Below are 17,592 nucleotides of genomic sequence, written 5' to 3'. Positions count from 1 at the left end.
TAGGGGTTGAATGGTTATAGGCAGCATGTTTTACAGGTGCAGTCTCAAGAATAATGATTGTATGAGAAGTCAAGGATATGTCCAAGGGTATGTACCTGGTTACTGCCCCAACGGTGTCCACCACTGAATGGCAACTTGAGGCTGCAGGCACATCAAACGCCTGACTTCATTTCACTAGGACTGATACCACTCCCCAGAGATAATCTGCCCTCAGTTAGAGCTATTTCAGTAGATACGACCCTCATAGCTGTCTCCAACATTTTGTCAATGCTCGTGGGTTTGTGAGGAGGCACAATTTTCCCTGGAGCTTTGCCTTTGCCCATGGCATTAGGTAAGTACCAAAAATAAAACAAAAGAAAGAAAGCGCTTATCTAGTATTGTTAAACAAAGAGAGTTTTCCAATTGGTTTCTACATCAGTGGGTTGGCCCGGCCCAGCCTTGTCCAGCCAGGGACAAAGACAGACCGGCTCGCCCTTGGGCCAGACTTTGCCTGGGGCCGCCTGCACACGTCCCACGCAGTGGTGGGAAGCTGCCACGCTTTGTAGTGCTGGTGTTAAGAAGCCCCACCCCCTCCAGTCAAGCAGCTTTGGTGCCTCACTGGTGCAGTGTACAGTGGGACACTATGTCCAAGTGCAGCGTAGAACTCAGCACCCCCCATAGTGCAGAAGACAGGCTTTAGGGGTACCTAATTGTCTGTATGCCACATAATTCCATCATATCTTTATATATGTTGCATATGGCATGATTCAGTCTTTTCCGGGACATAATTGACCTTAACCAAGTTTTCAGTTGGTAATCAAGTTTCTCTCAGCCTCAAAGAAGATACTGGAATAACTAGGATAGCCTGTTGTAGCTTCTCTACCTATTAAAAAAACTCTCCCTGTTGGAAGCATTTTTTTCAAAGTATGTCTGCAAGTTCTGCCCCTGAAGTGTACAGAAACATACTTTATAACACAGTTAACAGAGGTAAGGGTAGCAAATGGTCAATTTATTGGTATTAAGCAATGGTGTCTAGTCTGTTTCTCTGTCCCCATTCTTTATGTTTCCGTCCATATAACCATTCTCTACAATAAGCACTCAGTCTTTTTGAAAGATAAAAATGTAATCATTCATTGAAATTTAATGGTTGTGATTAGAATATCATGCTGTAAGGACATCACCATCCCTCTATTACCTCGACTAAGCCTTAACTGCCCACTGCTGCTACCCTTAGAGAGTTAGGTGTATAAGAACTAACTGAATTGGAATTTAAGAGTATCTTAGGAAATGGGACCCCAGTTATAAAAACAGTATCTGCTGGACCTGGCCCTCTATGCAGGATTACCCCCAAACGTTTTCCCTTGTCCCCTCCTGTTTTCCAACCTGTTTTTTTTGGCTTTTATTTCTCTTTACACTTTAGCACTCCTAAACAGTGGTAAAGTGCTTGTAATTTCTCCTTTAAACATGGTAAAAATGGCTTTACATTCCATTGGCACATTTAATTTACTTATACGTCCCTAATAAAGTGGCACTACATGTCCCCAGGGCCTGTAAATTGACCTTCAGCACTTATTGTGCCCCATCGCAAGCCAATACATCAAACCTGTGTTCTCTTTCTCTGGCATTTCCATTGTCACCCAGGGTTTCAAATAAGGTGGTCAACCTCCCCACCCATGTGGCTACATCATCTGCTTCTTTCTCATCTTGTGCAAATTTTCATTCACACTTCTTCTGCCACCTCCCGTTCTGTCATGTCTCGAAGCCAGTCTGTGTAGTTCATCGGTGCGTCCCCATACCATTTAATTGCAAAGCGGTGTTTTGTAGGCAGTCAACCCAATGAGATAAATCTCTGACTAAGGGCCTTATTTGAAGTTTGGCAGATGGGGTTACTCTGTCACAAACATGATGGATATACCGTCCGCCGTATTTTGATTCCATTATAGTCTATGGAGATCATAATACTGCAGATGGGATATCCGTCATGTTTATGACGGAGTAACCCGTCCGCCAAATTCTAAATCAGGCCCTAAGTTTATGTTTCTCTGGGGTTGGTATCAGGCTCAATAAAACAATATAAGTTGTGGGTTGCAAGTCCCAGCCCATGGCTCTATTTAGGTTCTCTACAATGTCTTTCCAGTATTTCAGTAGGGATGGGCAATGCCACACCACATGCATGAAAGCCACTGCCAAACTCCCATAGTGGGTGCATCCATACTGAAAATAGTATGTAGAGTTTTAGATGACCGATACGCCTGGTGTGTATGATTATATTAGATCAGTTTAAACTGTGCACTGGACTAACTGTCTGCACTCCTGCATGTATCTTTTCCCATTGACGAGCGGACAGGTGTACCCCCAGAGTGTCCTCCCACTGAGTGAGAGCTTTTGGTATTATCTTTGGTAGGTCATCTCTCAGTGTACTATATCAATGTACCACCCCCTCCCACATCAGTGTGAGGAGAGACTGTAGGGTCAGCAAGGGCTCTGGCTCTCCAGGGCAGCAGGTCCATATCTCCCTTGCCATGGCAGGTATTTTGGAAAATCTGTCCTGTGTCAAGGGCAAAGATACAACAGCATCTTCCTGTGTGATGAACTGTCTATAAGTCCTCAAGTATTTCACAACCACGGTCCTTCTACTTCTATACTGACATCACATCAGCTATTTGTACAAACCGTTTCAGTGCCCATATCGGTATATCCTGATCATTTGGGGCTCACCAGAGCACCTTCATGACTGCAGTTTCCATATTCAACAGACTTGTTGTATAATAAAGGGCATATCTGGTGGCACTCCCTCTCCACTCATAGGGAAAGGAGGGAGCGTGAGAGTGCTGTTGGATCCACTTAAAACTTTCTTTTCTCAGTTTTCTGCTGGATCTAACCAGTGGACAGCATGTTATAAATGTGCTGCCATATAACAGAGTTCAATGTTGGGATCCTCCAGTACCCCCATCCACAAGTTTGTTTGAGCATAGGTAAGCATATTTCTTTCCTCTTATTGCCCCATAAGAGGTGGTGGAGTGGCGTAGGGTTAAGAAAAAAAGTGTGGAATGTAGTAGAGTGAACTGTGTAGAATGGCATAGATTATTGTAGAGTGGAGTATCGTATGGGTGGAGTGGCATAGCGTAGAGTGGTGTAGGGTTGAGTAAACTGACATGGAGTGGTGTAAAGTGGCATAGAGTGTTGTAGAGTGAAGGGTTATGGAGTGGAGTGGTGTGGTGTAGAGTCAATAAAGTGGACTAGAGTGAAGTGGCACAGAGTAGCGGAGAGTGGAGTAGATTGGAGGGGTGTAGAGTAGATTATGTGGAGTGGAGTGTCATGGAGTGGAATGTAGGGGAGTGGAGTGTCATAGAGCAGTATAGAGTGGACTGGCACAGAGTGGAATAGAGTGTCATAGAGTGGAGGTGTAATGTGGAGTACTCATGATGTGGCAGTGCACTACCATTACAGAAAACACATTTTTTATTTAGATGACCATTACATTTGCACATCAGTTTTACTGATAAAACTATACAGCACACAAACAATAATGTGTGGAAATGGCATCACCTAGTGTATTGATTTGTTCTGAGTGTATTAAAATATTTGTTCCATCATACTTCAGAATTGCAAAGAAATGTGCTTTATTTATGCTTTTCTAATTCTGATATATTCTGAAATATTTGCATAGTTCATTTGCAGACATTTCAATTTTGTTATGTGCTATAAAAAGTCTTCTCCTTTCCACCATCAGTATGCAGCCAGATTGTCACGTAAACCCTTTAACTTTGAAGTCAGCAAAAGAAAAGGAAACACCATGCTCCCTCGGGAGACAGAGCCTGAAATTTTATTCCAGTCTTTGAAAGCATGGCAAATGCGACAACCTAAGAACAAAATGTAAAGGCCTATTTACAGGAAGGTAGCACTCATAGAAGAATACAAGGAGTCATGGTAAATAGACTATGCTCCACAAGAGGGACAAAGACATGCTGGACAGACTAAAACAAATAAAGACAGTAAACAGAAAGCAGGCAAATGTGAGTTATGAAGCCAATATGAAGCTATGGGCAGAATCCATTCAGAGGGAAGCTTTCAGAATGTCCCCAAGAAGTCTTTTCACTGCCAGTCAGCTGTGCTGCCTGGCTGGATTCTCCCAAAAAAAGGAAGGATCTCTAGGATCTTATGAAAATTATAGGGCTCACATTGTGGGTGAGACTGAAGGGTAACACAGCGCCTACTGATTCATTCTTGTTCCGTCCTGACAACAACCTACCTAGCATTTAATCTCATATACTTAGAGTCCAGGGTACCCTGACTAGCTAAGGTTTGAGTGGTGATCCAACTAGGACTCGCTGACTGGTGAGCATGATAAGGGCATGGAGCGAGAACCCCTACTCAAAACTTTGATCTTCTATGGCCTATCAACACTGGGAAAAATCTAGTTTCTGCCCAGGCTACCTTGATTTCTCTTTTACTTGTTTGCAGGGTGCTGCTGTTCCACATGGCTAACATTTAGTGGTGCAGTGGAGAGTGGCATGGAAAGGAGTGGAGTGGTATTGAGTGGAGTGGCATAGAGTGCAGTGATGTGGAGTGTTATGGAGTGGCGTGGAGTGGCGTGAAGGTGGATTGAGTGTCATCAAGTGACGCAGAGTGGAGTAGAGTGAAGTCGAGTAAAGTGGAGTTGGTAGAGTGGAGTGGCACAGAGTATTGTGGAGTGAAGTGGTGTGTCGTGGACAGTCGTAGAGTGGAATAAAGTATCATGGAGTGTCGTGAAGTGTTGTGGAAGGAATAGAGTGCAGTGGCGTAGTGGCGTGGAGTAGAGTGGAGTGTTGTGGCATGGTGTAGAGTGGGGTAGAGTTCAGTGGTGTAGACTGCCATTGAGTGTCGTTAAGTAGCATGGACCATGATGGAGGGATAGAGTGTAGTGGAGTAGGGTGGAAAGGCATAGCGTGGATGGACGAAGATTAGAGGAGAGTGTCATACAGTGGAGTGGGTTAGAGTGGAGCAGAGTGTCACAGAGTGGAGTAGAGTGGCATATAGTGGTGTGGAATGGAACAGCATAGAGTGGAGGAGTAGAGAGTGACCTGGAGTGGAGTAGAGTGGAGTGGCATAAAGTTGAGTGTCATAGCATGGCATGTCGTAGAGTGCAGCAGAGTGGAATGAAGTGTAAAAGAGTGGCATAGAGTGGAGTGGACTGGCATAGGGTAGAGTGGAGTAAAGTCTCATAGAGAGGAATGGCATGGAGTGGAGTAAACTGTTGTTGAGTGGAGTGTCGTAGATAGGAGGGTTGTAGAGTGGAGTACAGTGTTGTGTCACAGAGTGTCATGTCGTAGAGTGTTGTGGATTGGAGTAAGATAGACTGGGTGGCGCGCTCTAGAGTAGAAAGAAGTGAAGTAGCATGTCATAGAGTGGGGAGGAGTAGAGTGTTGTAAAATGGAGTAGCGTGTCATAGAGTAGCATAGAGTTGTGTAAAGTGGCATAGAGTGGAGTGGAGTAGAGTGGAGTGGAGTATTGTGGGATATGTAGGATGTGGAAGCGCACTGCCATTGCAGACAGCACATTTTCAATTGAATTGACCATTACATTTTTGCAGACAAGCAGTTTTGATGATAAACATATGCAGCACACAAACTATAATGTGTGGAAATATCATCACCTAGTGTGTGAATTTGTTTTGATCATATTAAAATATTTGTTTGAACCAACTTCGGAATTACAAGAAAATGTGCCTGATTTGTGCTTTCCTAATTCTGATATTTTCTGAAATACCGGCACAGTTCATTTATAGACATTTAAATTTGGTTGTGCTCTAGAAAAAAGCTTTTCATTTCCCAGCAAGATGTAAATGCTTGCACTTTGAAGTCAGACAAAGAAAAGTAAACATCAAGCTTCTTCGAAGACATAGCCTGACATATGACCTCTGTCTTTGAATGCATAGCAAACGTGACAAGAAAAGAGCAAAATTTAATGGCCAGTTTACAGAAAGCAAGCACCCATGAAAGAATACAGTAAATAGGCTATGCTTCACGTGAGAGACAATCTCAAGCTAGATAGCCTAAAACAAACAAATCCAGCAAATAAAAAGCAAGCAAATGTGAGTTACAAAACACAAAGCCAATGGTAAGCAAGGGGCGGAATACATTCCCAAGAAATCTTTCAGAATGTTGCCAAGAAGTCATTAGCAAACCAGACAACTGTGCTGGCCAGTAGGCTTTGACCTAAATGGAAGCGGAGGAGGCTGTGACCACCATCTATCTGCAATTATAATTTGGGTGCTTATCTTTCACACCTCCTCCTCAATCACACAGATAGGGGCTGCATCCCAAACCGTAACAGGTATTTCACGCATGATGTCTATGGATTTACTATTGTTCACTCCACATATCTGCAAACATGGATGTAATTACCTGCATGTATTTTTCTTTACAGTATATGGGCTACGATACTTTTGTACTTCACATACTTTTGCGCTTCACATTATAGGACCTACAATTACTATATCATGCTTTGGTGCCCACAACGGGGTATGAAGGGCTAATGACTGCTACAATACAATAAAACCTCTTGGCCAGATCGCGAGTTTTAAACTCTGTACATCATTTGCGCTGGACCAATGAACCATTTCATTACGTCCACAGACTGTGACCAAAAACACATTTCTGTACAGACGTCGGTTTGTCTTTGGGTGCTACTTTACAAACTATGGCCCATATTTATACTTTTTTAGCGCCGCATTGTATTTTGGAAGTTTGCGCTGCTGACGCAAATATGGCGCTAAAAAGTATAAATATGGGCCTATGTGTCAGATTCGGGCAGTGACATCATAAAACGGATCAAGTGTGAGGCGAAAGCGAGGCTTGGAACTGTGCTGTGCGTAGGCCGCTCATAACTGCATGAGGGAATGCGCTCTGTATGGAGAGAGCTGAACCGCTACATTGGATTTATTTAAAGCCCCGACTGAAGGCTTGTATGTATCCTGCCCAAAGCTTCGGGTTTAACATTTGAGCTGCCCAGGCTTTGAAGAATATATTCCTAGAACTGGTATTAAACCGGTCCCACCCTCGAAACTCCAGGAAGGGAATTCCTAGCATGGAATTTGGGAACGAGTCCAAAGGACCGACGGTTTTGGTAGCTCAAAAATCTGAGAAGATGGACTTTTTGTCCTCAAATGACTTTAAAGCTCTCAGCCGCACTCTGCACACTACACAATGCTGGCTTCTCCCTGCCAAAATTGACTCTGGAAAGGGCAGTATACTGGTACATACAGATTTTGGTGTGCAAAGATCCAAAATCCACATGTTATTGTCCCCTGTAAAAAGTACAACATGTAAGAGGCATTAATTATTAAACTTTTTAAAGTCTTATCCCCGGTGGCATTGGAGTTTAAAAGCTGCGATAACTGTAATTGTATTTATATAGCGCTTACTACCCCTGACGAGGCGTCGAAGTGCTTTTCAGCAAATAGCATGCTACTCTGCAACCCAAAAGGATTAGTGGTGGATCAGCGTAGGGAGATATGAGTATAGTATTTGTATTAATGTATGGAAATGTGAGTTAATTTGAGTGGTTGACATGCGGGTCTGATAGTTGGATTGAATAGAAGAATAGAGGGATAGAAGAGGGAAGAATCTAGAAAGTGTTAATTGGGAGACTATAGTAGTAAGATGAGGTTTGGGGTGAGTAAAAGAAGAGACTAGCCCTGCCGTGGTAAACCTGTTACATACATTTGAAGGAGCTTGCAGTGTCTGTCCCTGCAATAGCATATTTGTTCCATGTCCTTGAAGGAACTTTCAGTGGTTTTTCAGTACCACACCTGTAACATGTCTTCCAGGGAAGATTGAGATGTCCTTGACTAGTGCGATATGTCATACGCTGCGTGTTTTAGGTCTGAACAAAAGACTGTTTTAGCTGCCTCACCAGCCTTATGTTTTCTCAAAAACAGTACAAAATCTTGTTTAAAGAAAATGGGCTTTAGGTGAGCCCTTTTCTGTTATTTTTCAGACAACAGTGAGATTCACATATTAGTTCAGCCCTTCAGAACAATTTAAAACAATGAGGGGCAGATTTAGGAGCCCCTAGCGCCACCCGAGTGTCACTTTTTGTGACGCTTCAGTGGCGCTAACTACTGCTTCATATTTACAAGGAGGTATCATGCCCTTTTTGTGGCATTACCCCTCCTTGTAAATATGGGCCCCTTCGACACAGTTTTCTATGTCAGAGAGGCGTGCAATGGGTGTTGCAGTGGGCGTTCCACCCCAGCACCCATTGCTTTTGATGTTGCTCCAGATTTATTGGACATCGTAAATCTGTGGCAGTGCCAAAAGCTAACACCACCCCATGGGTGGTGTTAACAGGGCAAAACGAGTAGGAATGCCTTTATTCCTCCTCATTTTTTGCTTTTTCTATGTGTGCTGCATTCTGCAGGACACATAGAAGAAGCAAAATGCCATGGATAATTGTTTATATGCAGAAAGGTGTCCCTTCCTGCACATAAACAATCATTACAAAATGACGCTTTGGTAGTTCTATGTGTGCTGCATTTTGCAGCACACATAGAAGTGCCAAATCATCATTATTGATTGTTTATGTGCAGGAAGGGACAATATCATGCACATAAACAATCTATCCCCTCAACACAGACAACCTTGCACTAAGGTGCAAGGATGACTGCGTTGGCACAGGCAGCTTAATTCTTCGCTGTTGCAGGGGGTAACGCAAGGGTGCGCCATATTCCAGTAAATACAGCCCATCCCTGCGTTTTACTTTGGCATTAATTAGGGCCTTAGTCAGTAGTTCAGTCCTCTTAAGCCACTGACTTTACTGCCAATGTTTGGCTGTGCCTATTAGACAACTGATGGTCTTTAGGATGTCAGGTAATCTGAGTAACAGTATTTTGCTTGCTTACTCTGTGTTGCTCTGCATCCAGTGAAGTGTGACCTTAGGAAGTATTTCTTTTAGTTCATCTACCAGCAGCTCACTTGCAAATGCAGACAAGTGCTAATTGAGTAATGAGAGTACCAGTAGCCCCATTGCAATTGGACCACAACTTTCTTATGCAGAGCACCAGCCATCTCTGCTGCAAGCGTCAAAACCATGCCACCATCTGGAAACGGTATTCTGTATACTCTATCATTTTTTACTGTTCCAAGATGGCAGACCAGTGTGACGCTTTATTTTAGTTAATTTTATTACAGCACATGGCTCCACATTTAGTTGGTATGTTTTTTCTTTTTTTTTTGATTTTGTATTTCTTTATTTTAGTGCAAGCTAGCACTACAAAGAAATCCTCCCCTTTAGAGTCATATGGGACTTTTGATGCCAAGACTCTTTCCTGAAAAAGTCCACAAAAGTCTGAGTGTGGCTGATGGGAGATTAGATAATCTCAGTGGAAGTTCAGGCTTCATTGTAGCTTGCTTCAAAAGCTTTGAATTACACTAATGGATTGATGCACCAAATAGTCAACCTGTGTCTCCTACGCCATTATCTGTCCAAACTCTGCTCTTCCCTACTGAGTGGTGTACCTGTATGTGAGCAGTGCGCTTATGTGAGGGCAGGATAGCCACCATGTTTTGTGAGTGTATTGTGAGAGATGAGCCTGTGTGAATGCAGGATTAACTTTATCTTTTGTGAGTGCAGAGTAAGTGGTCTGCAGTTTGAAAGTTGTGCCTGTGTGAGTGCCGAAAGAGGCACACGCCTGTGCAAGTGCAGCGTGAGTACTGTGCCTGTGTGAGGGCACCAGAGAATGTGGGATTCCTGCATGTTATGATATTGTCTGCATGCACTTTACAAGGACCAAACCTATCCGCTTTCGTAATGCTTTTTAGAGTGATAGCTTTGACTTGCAGAACGCAGTACAGGGAGTGAAAATGAAATAGTGTGTGCATGAGAATAGTTGAGAGTTTTGATATGGCAGACGCAGACTCTGTTGAAGGAGGTTGAGGAGTGTTGGGCAAGTGACAGACTGTGTGAACATAGTGAAGGGGCCGAGTTACTTTGCTTGCACTAGAGTCCACGGCAGCCTAGCTACGCCAATGATCACATTGCTCTTGTGTTGCTTGTAAAAACGCTGTCTGGACCTGCACTTTATAGCTTCCTCATGGGTATGAAGTATTATATAAGTGTAACAATACAATACAAACAATGCAATACCAGCTGCCTTCTTTATCAACAGTTTTAACAGTTATAACAAAAGGCGCAGGGTCAGAAGAGAAATGTAGCAATGTTGGAGGCAAGTGAAAACTAAGTAAGGGTAAAGGCAGGGATTTAATTGTGGTGGTTCCCTCCAGGTCTCAGACCCATCAGTACTTTTGAAACAGATCTTGAAATGGGTCACTACCAGGCAGCCCTGCCAAGTACCACGCATCAGGTGTTATTAGACTAACGCATTTTAATGTGGTGGTCCGCATCACTGCATTAAAATACATTAATCACACATTTTTAGTGCCAGCATTACCACCTGCGCACTGAGGGTGAAGCAGATAAGTGACTACAACCGCCCAATGTTGCATTTATTGCAGCACAGCGTTCAAGTGTGCTCATTGAGGGCTGAGGTAGCCACAGACGGCTCTCAACTCATGACAGGAGCATGACAAATTGAAATTGGTGAGCCCTGGAGTTGCCCCCTGGAGCCGTGGAATGCTGCTGTGTTACCAATGTCTCTTGGGACAGTGGTGCTTCCAAGCCACAGCCCCCACACCACCCCCGCACAGCTGCCAATGAACCGGAAAGTGGCGGTGCGGTCAGTGGTGGGGTGATTATATAGATTTTTATGGGCAGAGCCATAGTTTAGCACCTATCGACAAATATGAGGAGAAACCTGTGTTTTTAGATAAGCCACTCTCTTTCGATTAGAGCCAAGTGTAGAATGAAAAGCACTCTCTTTCTTGAGGGTCGTGGCCTGAGGAGCCAGCATGGTGCATGTATTCTAGTCGGGCTCCTCCATGAGACTCAATTTATCCTGTGATCTCCCGGTATACAGGCGCTGCGCGGGGAGCGAGGTGGCGGGCTGTGGCAGCTGAGGCACACGCGACCGGAGTGGCAGCTTGAGACCGGCGACACGGCCCGGAATCTGTTGGGTCGCCGAGTGCAGCACTTCACCAAGTGGAGAGAGGGGACGACCAGCCGATGAGTGAGGAGGGTGGGTGGTGCAGATGCCTGGAACTGCGGCCTTAGGGTGGCGATGGCGGAACCGCGGGGCTCCCTTGCTAAAGGGGGGTGCCCCCGGGACCCCGCGATGCAGAGGTGACAATCGCCCCTTCCCCGACAAGCAGAGGTACAGCGGAGACCGGGGGCCTCCGAGCATGAAGGGAAGAGGCTGAGGTGGCCTCTTAAGACGACCTACCTGGTGCAGCAGTAATGGTGGTGTCTACTGGGTCACTGAGTTCGGCCTCTCGATGCGAGGAGAAGGGGGGCACCCAGCTGACGAGGGGAGAAGGCAGACAGTGCAGGGGTCTGGAGCCACGGCCCTGAGAAGGTAGTGGCGGACCTACGGGGGCTCCCCTGCTGGCAGGGGGCGCCCTCCGTGACCCACAGCGCAGAAGTGGCGGTCACCCCTCCCCCCTGACGAGTGTAGGAACAGCGAGGACCGGAGGCATCTGAGCTTGGGGCAGAGAGGCGGTGACCCTGATGCTGTGCGTCCTCCCGGGACAGCAAGCCCGGTGCAGCAGTACTCGTGGGACTGCCGGAGACCTATAGCGAGATTGGCAATGGAGGTGAGCTGGCCCTGCTCTGAACTGCTGAGCTGTGGAGAGCAAGTGAGTTATCGGCGGGCGCCTCGCAGCTCACAAGTGAGCAGTGTGAGGAGGGCAGAGGCCAGTGAGCTCCCAGGCTGGGGGCTGCCTTTTGAACAGAGAGTTGCTTCATGAGGGGAGCACCAGATGCTGTCATCCCCCCTCACCTTGAGACTACCAGATGGGTGACTATTAAGGGGAAGCAAGAGAGGATGGACAGTTGCTGACACCCTTACCAGTCAGAAGCAGTGTTGATGGACTGTCATTAGTGTGCTGCTCAGGGAACAGCCACTGGGGGACTTACCATGTAATCCGAACACGCAGTGGATGTCAGTTGGGCCTGGACTGCACAATGGTAGGTGGCTGAGTTACGTTATTTCAGAGGGGCCAGCAGTGGAGCGCGTGGATTACGACTACTACACTGCGCACTACGGTAAGGGAAGTCTGTTCCTGGGCACCCGCAGCATGGGGCAATTGCGAACCGGGACAGGTGATGGCTCCTCAGCCAGAAGCACAGGCTCTCCATTTATGCTGCGCAACAAACTAGACACGGTACTGGAGGCGGTGGAATGCCTCTGCACATCGCTAGATCAAACAAGGGCGTCCCTTAAGTATAAGATAGACACTGTGGCGACTGATCTTAATCTTTTACATGCGGACCGCTGGAAATTATTCGATAAATCACACTCCATGGAATGCACCTTACACAAATTTACCCCCAAAACTCAAAGAGTAGAAGCTTCAGTGCAGTTGTTGCTGTATATGGTAACTGTCTTGGAGCGCAGAGTGGAAGACTCAGAGGGGCATTCCCGGAGAAACAACATTCAAGTGGTGGGTTTGCCAGAGGGGGTTGAGGGGAATGACCCTGTGTCTTATGTGGAAAAATTGATTCCTGCTGAGGCACTCGCATCGTTTTTCACTGTTGAACGGGTGCATAGGATGCCGGTGAGGCCCTTGCCACCGCGGTCAGGTCCACACCCTTTTTTGTTTTGTCTACTACACTATACTGATAGAGACTCCATCTTACGTGAGGCAAGGGCACTGCAAAGCATCCAAGTGGAAGACGCCAGGGCAATGCTGTTCCCAGATTACACTATGACTGTGCAAAAGCAAAGGAGCTCCTTCTTGGCTGTGAAATGACAACTCTGCACCCTCAACTTGAAGTACTCTCTTCTTTATCCGGCAAGACTTCGGGTGTTGGCTCAGGGACAGTCAAAACTTTTTACTACCCCCGAGGAGGCCTGGGACTGGCTGGAGGCAATGGACCAGGCTCGGCGGCCTACGACACCAGAAACACGAGGTGGGGAACGGAGAACGTGACCCAGCTGCCATCGAGCCAAAGGATGCAGAGGAGCATCTCCGCAACGTCTATCACATGCCCCGGATCTTGAACAGATTATACGAGACCAGAGAAGTGCATTGCAGTCAGCAGCAGACATCGGGGCACCGGTCTGTGTGTTGGACCAGGAGGAGGAGTCTGACGCAGCTGGCAGTGACGATGATTCATTGAGTGGGAGCCGATCAGAGACTGGGACTGTAACCCCTACCGATTGTGACACCACAGACGACATTGTTTAAGTGGCAAATCCTTTTGACATTGAGCAGCCTTTTGTCATGTAGACACGCTGTTATAAGAGGGCCACTAAGGACAAACATATATCTGATGGTCAGTTACACACCTGGGTGTCTAGCGGGCAACATGTGAACTCTGTTTTGATCTTTGCTTCCCCCGATTACTGCTCCCTTAAGGAGGACCATCCTCCTTCCTCCCTCCCACGCAGCCCCCTCCCCTGCAGTTTATGCTTCTCTGGTTGCGTCTGTGAAGATGGGACACATTTGCTCCTGGGAAGGGCTGTGGGTAGCTGTCTTGCCATCCCCTTGCGGCGCCGACTGAGCAGCGATAGCGGACTGTTTTTTTTTTCTGTCGGTACTTCCAGCGCAAATTCCCCTACAGGCGCTCTCTTCCCTCTGTGTTAGTCCAACCATGGCAGCATGTTTGGAAGTTTGGGTGGGAGTAGTTTGTTTCTCTGCTCTTATGGTATTTGCACTAGTTGTTCTGGTGCTTTCTGTTCACACCTTGTTTTATTGGTTTGTTGTTGACAGGAGCCTCTGCTATAACCCTCGCCCTGCGACTTGCCCATCGCCCACGAAGTACACCGCTCACTGCTCCTTTCTTGATCTTGCATCCACTCTCTTGCACCACATGCATGGCGCCGATTAACATACTCATGTGGAATGTGAGAGGTATGCACACACCAGCACGCCGATACGTCATTTATTAATATCTCAAAAGGCACTCCTACAGAAAACGCACCTAATTATGTCAGAGGCTATTATGCTGCAGAGGTGTTGGCGCAGACAGCTAATTGCAACGCACTACTCCTCTTTTGCTAGAGGAGCTCTCATATGGATTAAACAAGGCACCCCCTTCCTAGTTGAGGAGCAGGTAGTGGACACAGATGGAGTTACATTGTTGTACGTGGCCGCTTAAATGGTCGAGTCCTAATTTTAGGATCCATATATGCACTAAACACAGAACAAGTGTCATTTTTGCATAAATTATCTGGTGTCCTATCCCGGTGGAGTGCCATTCCATGGCTCCTGGGAGCAGACTTTAACAGCGTCATCGACCCAGGTTTAGACCGTTCTTTCCCAGCCCTGCCCATGCCGCCTGCAATATACGCTGCAACATCGCTGCATAAGTGGCTTCAGCATTGGCGCTTGACAGATATCTGGCGCAATCGCCAGAGCCAAGATCGGGTATACTCCTATTATTCCACCCTGTATGATCTCTATGACAGAATCCTTTGCACTGACAACCTAATGTCCAACATATCACACACGGATTATTTAGGTCGTACACACTCAGACCATAATCCGCAATATGTGCAGATGGTGGAAGATGTACTAGTCGCAGCCATTCCCACTTAGCGTTTGCGGCCGGAGGTGCTGGAGGACCCGCCTATCGTGAGTCGCTTGGCAAGGCCATTGTGACATACTTCGACAACAATGCCCAGGCGGCCTCATCGAGGCGTCGGAAATGGGATGTGCTTAAGGTGACGCTTACTGGCGTGGCTGATACAGCAGGAGAGTGCCGCTGCCCCGTTAGTGGTGTTACGCTGTGTGGCGGGTAACCTGCTACATACCCAATGAGAAATTCACGAAGAGCTTACGCATTACTACACACACTTGTACCAATCTACAGTGTCGGCCAGCCCCGAGAAATATGATGCATTCCTTACTTTTCTACATTTGCCCCATCTTACGGATGATCAGTGGATGGAATTAGAGGAGCCTCTAACACTGACCAAATTGCAGGAGAGCATACACGCTCTAGCCACTGGTAAGAGACCGGGCTCGAGGGACTCTCCACTGAGCTTTACAAGGCCTATGCGCACTTGCTTGCCACCCACCTCCTGAAAGTGTATGAGGAGGCGCTCTCTGTGACTGCGCTTTCTGCTTCTCAGCGAGAGGCTCTGCTGACTTCTCTTCTACAACCTGGCCGTGATCCGACTTTACTGGGCTCTTATACGCCCTGGCTATGCTCAACATGGACTATAAGATACTGGCTAAGGTGCTTGCTGCGCCCGTGGCACCCTTGGTCCCCAAGCTGGTCCATTTGGATCAGAATGGATTTGTGCCAGCTCGCAGCACGGACTTGAATATTCAGCGCTTTTTACGTGTAATGCAGTATTCTACACAGGCCTGGCCAGATGCCGTATGCCTGGTATTGGACCTTGAAAAGGCCTTTGATTCACTGGAATGGCCATTTTTATTTCAAGTCCTGACTCGATATGGTTTTGGCCCTGGTTTCTTGAGACTAATGTGGCTATTGTATATACAACCATTATTAAAGTACGTACTGGTTCTTTTATCTCTGACCCGATCTTAATGGGTAGTGGCACTCTGCAGGACTGCCCCCTTTCCCCACTACTGTTTTCACTACTGTTCCACTAGCTGTAGAGCCTCTGGCGGCAGAACTCCGCCGCTAGGGGACGGTCTGCAAGTGGTGTCCCTATCTGCAGATGATCTACTGCTTTATCTTAGATCCATCTCTGAGGTACCCGCAGAGGTGGCAGAAGTGCTGCAACATTTTTCCTCCCTGTTTGGTCTGCATGTTAACTGGGGCAAATCGTGTTTGTTCCCATTTCATTCAGAGTCAAAAGATCCGGCATTACAGCTATCTGGTGCCCCAATGCTCTGGCAACCCAGGACCTTCAGATATCTTGGGATTCGAGTATATCACTCAGATACTGATTTGCATGATGGCAACATTAAGAGTAGGGTCACTTCCATCCACGCACAAATGACCTTCTGGCAGACGCTACCATTGTATGGCCCTCCTGAAGATGATAGTGCTTCCCCGTCTTCTATACTACTTCTCCAGCCTGCCCATTTATATACCGGTAAAGCTTTTCCGGGAGCCCAGGATGAGGGAGTTCATCTGAAATACTGGACGCTGCAGGGTGGCATTGGTGAAACTATATGCACCACTGGACAGAGGCGGTTTAGCAGTGCCTAACCTAGAACACTTTTATTTTGCCGCTCAATTACAGTGGGTTACCTACTGGCTTTCGGGTCACCACTTATCGGACACAGCTACAGCGAGGCCACAATGGATGCTGGCCAGCATATCTCATTTATTCCACCCAAACATGCACACCAGGGTACCAAACTCTCTTCTTTTAGTGGTGGTGCACCGATGTTATCGTAGGAGTATTAATGTAACACGCTCGATAACTCCCTATGCGCCAGCACTGGCTTTATTGGGCACCCCCAGGAACACTACTTTTACGTCGACAGCGGAGCTAGAGTCATGGCATGCAGCTGATATACACACATTGAAAGATCTATATAGGGAGGGACACTGATTCCCTTTGACACTCTGGTGAAGGAGACTGGTCTACCACTGGGACAGTTTCTACTGTATAATTACTTGAGAGCATCTTGGATGGGGAGATATATCGGAGGAACTACCTACCCACCTGATGATCCAATATATGCAGGTCATGGGTCAGGCACACACCTGGTTCACTGGCTGGTCAGTGCATTACAAATACATACCACACCTGCACATGCTGCTTTATGCACCCGTTGGGAACTCAACCTCACTAGACCTTTTACCTATAGGGAGTGGGAGATGGCAAATGCAAGCCCTACACATGTCCCACGGAATGCGTGCTTCTGCCTGATCCAATTTTTCGTACTACACAGGGCGTACCTCACTCCCGAGAAGATCAACAGGTATTTTTGACAGACAGACGCGTCCTGTCCCAGGTGTGAGTTGGTTGCTGCTGACTTCTTACACATGATGTGGTCGCACGCCTCACTGTGTGTCTACTGGCAAGATGTGGTTTCTCACCTTTTCACTTGCACAGCACGCCCAGCTTTAACCAGCTGGGAAGCCTGCCTACTGGGATTATTCCCCAGGTCCAGGAAGCACAAGGCAACTACACATTTCTTGGAACTGGGATTGTTGACAGCAAAACGCCTCCTCACAAAAAAATAGAAAGCATCTGATCCTCCACCTTTGGGGGTGTGGCTGCGCTCTTTCCTGGTATGGGCACGAGCTGAGGGAGCAGCACTGCATAGGAAGGAAAAACTGGGACGGCGAAAGTATCCATTATCTGCTAGCTGGGAGAATATGCTTACTGAGCTTGAGGCATTACAGGATATACTTGCTGGCAATTTGGAAACCTAGAGGCGCGATGTCCATAGCGCATTGTTTATGGAATGGAAGGAGTGGTTCTCTATCCTGTTGTAGGGATTCATTTAGTGTTAGCAGTCTGAACTGTTGCATATTCCTGTCTCTAGAAAGTGGGAGTGACTGGGTGGATCCGGCAGGTGGGAGGTGGCGGGTTGAATGTGGGTGGGACGTTGTTAGCAGGCTCTGGTTCTGTTTATT

Source organism: Pleurodeles waltl, chromosome 3_1 (assembly GCF_031143425.1).
Source record: "Pleurodeles waltl isolate 20211129_DDA chromosome 3_1, aPleWal1.hap1.20221129, whole genome shotgun sequence".
NCBI lineage: Eukaryota > Metazoa > Chordata > Amphibia > Caudata > Salamandridae > Pleurodeles > Pleurodeles waltl.
Note: the sequence above shows the minus strand (reverse complement) of the source record.